Raw genomic sequence first — 3,788 nt, forward strand, 5'->3', positions numbered from 1 at the left:
CAGAGATAGAAACCCCATTTAATAGCGGTACTATAGGCTGGTTATCCGCTGGCCTCAAAGCACTTCACAGAGGGCAGTGTCATTATTCCCATTTCAAGGATGGGAAAACTAAGGCAAAGTCCAAGTGACTTGCCCAGGAGTCAGAGGTAGAGCCTGGAACAGCCCTGAGCACTCCCGAGTCCCAGTTGAACGTCCCATTCCCTGCGGTAAGGGAATTTCAACTGGCCTTTCTTACTAGAACTGCAAGGTCTGTACGAAATCTCACTTCTCATCACTGCGGCGCTTTGGGGTTTGCCCTCAAGGCACCAGCTGCAGACAGGGAGACTGGGCCGGTCAGTGTCTCTTCCTGGCTTTCATGTGTTCGGGGTTTCCAAGAAATTCCGCATCTCTGCTCCAAGCCAGGTTTGTAAAAATCTTTTAAAGCCACCAGAAACGGTGGGTGGGGCCCAGCGCTTGGTGTGCAAAGAGCTGGGGGAGGGTACTGTGCTAACGTCTGATGGCCTCAACCCACATTCGTGCCCCGTTGGGCCGGGGGCTGCACGGACAGTCTCTGCCCTGCGGGTTTCTTGATATAAAGAGACACGGGGCAGGAGGGGAAGTGACTTACCCAAGGTCACCTGGAAGCTTGGTGGCAGAGTCAGGTGTAGAATCCAGTGCCCTGCCCACTGGCCTGCCGCGTGTATAAGCCAGGGTGATCCCTGCCTGCGTTCCCATTTAGCACTAGCTGCTGGAGCGAGGCTAGTTCTGAGTGACCAGCTCCCGAATCTAGTGCCTGAGAGCCTGGGCTGAGTCTTGGTCATGTGGAAATCTCCCTCCAGCACCCGGGGCTAACCCCGGGCCGCACCCTTCCCAGGGCTCCGAGTTCTCAGGCCAGCAAGCAGCTGCTGCCTGCAGTTTTCTCCGCTCCAGTGGGAACAGCAGCTGGGGCGGGGGGTTCACCTGGCCTGGGAGACGGGGGCACACACTCAGAAAGTGAACCCCGCTGGTTTAATCTCAAAACCCAGCCCATGGGGGGAATGGAGCCACGAGCTCTCAGGTGCGGCTGCATCTCCCAGGGCAGCGCCGGACCCCTGCTGCGGGTATGCGTTGGAGGGCCATGATCCCCCTCGGCTGCCAGGTGAGGCCGTCAGCACCCGGGGGCAGGGACTGAGGCCTCTTGCCCCCAGCCCTGCTGCGCTGCCTCTGACACCAGCTGCCTTGTTCCCGGAGCTCCCTGAGCTGCCGTTTCTTCTCTCCTGTTTCACGGCCTAGCTGGCTCGCCCACGGTCCAGCCCACGCAGCGCGCGCGGATTGTATCCTGCGCTGGCTGACAAAGGCTTTCTCCTAAGGTTGGGTGCCCACCCATGCCAGCGGGGGGGGGCACGGGGAGCAGGTAGCAGAAGGCAGAGCAACCCCACCTCTATGCTGGCACCACGACCGAGCCGAGCTGGCTTGGCTCAGCCCGGCTACTGCTAAAGCTGTCGGCCCTGGAAGCCAGGAGAGGCCGTTGGGTGCTCGTCTGTTCTGAGCTCTGGCCAGAAAACCACTCAGCGGTTCCTGCTCTGTGCGCGGCCGCTCTCCAGGGGGAGCTTTGATGGCCGTCGGTCCCAGGCACTGGGTTTTGTCCTGCCTTGGTCAGACTCCCGCCTTAGTCCTTGGCTTCTAGCCACGTGCCAGGCTGCGGCACTTTGCAAATAGAGCAAGGCCCTGATCCTGCACATGGATCCGGAGCGAGTCGCCCCGCCGGCGTACGGGTCTGCAGCGGTCAGCTTGGGGGGTCAGGGTGTGTGACCCGGTCCCTGGCCTGTGGGGGTCCCAGGGAATGCTGTGGAGGGGGTTGGGGAAGCAGGTTTGAAGGAGAAGAGAAAGGGGGATTGCAGGGTGACAGCGGTGAGGGTCCCTTAACAATTCCAGGGATAGCAACAGTGGAGGCTGCAATGTGGCCTGGAGACAGATCTTTGTTAAAGCAGGAATTGCCAGGCTGCTCCGAGCCAGGCCCACCTTGCCCGGTATCCGGCCTCCCCCAGCTCAGCTGCTCCAGAGACCCTGCCGTGGGAAGCCGGGGGCTGACCTGCCCCTGGGGCAGTTCTTCCTATCCCCAGGAGTGACAGGGGAGGGGACAGACGCTCGGCCAGTTCAGTCCTGTCTGATGTCCCAGTGGATGTTCTCTACCCCGAGAGCCGCCCTGCGACCTCGGGCGGAGCTCGGCGGTGGTGAAGGGTGGGGGGCCTGAGCCTGGGCAGGGTGGGCAGCCGCTGGGGGCATTACTGGGGCTGTTGCTCATAGATGCCCCAAGCCCCTGGCTCCGTGTGCAGCGTCCCTGGAGCTCCCTGGGGACCAGAGCTTGGCGCCAAGCCCAGGACAGGCACGAGGCTCCTTTCTCCCCGGGATCACCTGGGTAACTTGCTGCCAGGAAACCGCCTTGGGCTTGACTCAGAGCTTCTCTAGGGGAAATCGCCGGGAGTGTGGGGCTGGCCCCCCAGGTGCATTAGAGCAGTCCTGGGCCTGCGCTTCCAGTCCCCCCCCCGGGCCCTCCCGCCAGGCCCCTACACCAGTCCCTGCACCGCCAGGGCCCAAGTGTAACAGTGAATCGGGCCTGGTCCCTCGCAGTTCGGCGCTGGGCCTGGGACCTCCCAGCACAAAGCCCCCCGAGGCCGGATTTGGTTTGTCCCCAACTTCCCCCTGCAGCCTTGGCAGAGCCGGACCCTGCGCGTCGCTCAGCCTGAGCAAACCCCCCAGCGCCGGCCCCAGCCTGGCCCTGCTAGGAGCTGGCCCGGCCAGGGTAGTGCCCCAGGGAGGGGGATGCATGCTGTCGGTAGCATACGAGCACCCCGCTGGGTGGGGAAGGCAGGGTCCTGCCCGCAGGAGTCTGGTCGGCCTGAACCCCAGCCCCAGCCGCGAGAAGGGCCTGGCCTGGCACTGCCCAGCCCCAGCACGACCCCTTCCCTGCCCCAGGAGTTTGCAATGTCAGTAGGGCAGAGCCCGAGGCTGGGAGACGCGTGTTCTGGGCTCAGTGCTGGATTTCCCAGCCCTTTGGCCAGCTGGCCCTGGGGGATGGTGGCTGGCGCTGCCCGTTCCGCCTGCGGCATCTCGATGTAAGTGCCCTGGGCAGGGGCTGCCTCTCGCTCGGGGCCCTGCTGTCCCCTGGGGTCTGTGTGTCCGGCACAGGGGGGCCCTGATCTCACTTGCACCCAACGCCCGAGCCCCGGGGCTGGGCAGGGGGGCCTGGAGCTCTGGGGTTTACGTAATTCCCGGCCGTGCTGCCAAGTTGCTTTTGAAACCTGCCAGAGCCAAATGCGACCAGAGGAGAGACCCCAGCGCCCGCTGCCCGTGGTGGGGCTGGGCCGGGCCCACCCCCTTTGCAATAAGCGCTGGCTGGGGGTGGGGTGCGGGCCATGGGCCTGGCAGACCCATGCTCTCTAGCTTGCCGGGGGTTTGGCCTGTCTCTGCTCAAGGATGGGAACGAGCCTGGCCCCTCCTGCATCCTGCCGCCGGGGGGGCTGGGCAAAGAGGGGTCCCCTGGGGTCAACACCCCTCCCATGCCCGTCTGTGGCAAAGCCAAGGGAAGAACCCAGGAGTCCTGATTCCAGTCCCCCCCCACACCCCCCCCCAGCCGGGACTGGAACCCAGCCGGGCCCAGGTAACCGCGGAGCTGGGGGCGGCTCTGCCCCTCCGCCGGTGGCCGCTGCGGGCTGCCCGGTCCCGGTCCCGGTCCCGGCCCCTCCCCAGCGCCGAGCGGCCACGCGGAGCAACTTCGGCGGCGCGGCGCGCCCCGCCCGGAGCCGCGTGGAAACGCTCCCGGGCGGGGC

Source organism: Trachemys scripta, chromosome 16 (genome assembly GCF_013100865.1).
Source record: "Trachemys scripta elegans isolate TJP31775 chromosome 16, CAS_Tse_1.0, whole genome shotgun sequence".
Classification (NCBI taxonomy): Eukaryota; Metazoa; Chordata; order Testudines; family Emydidae; genus Trachemys; species Trachemys scripta.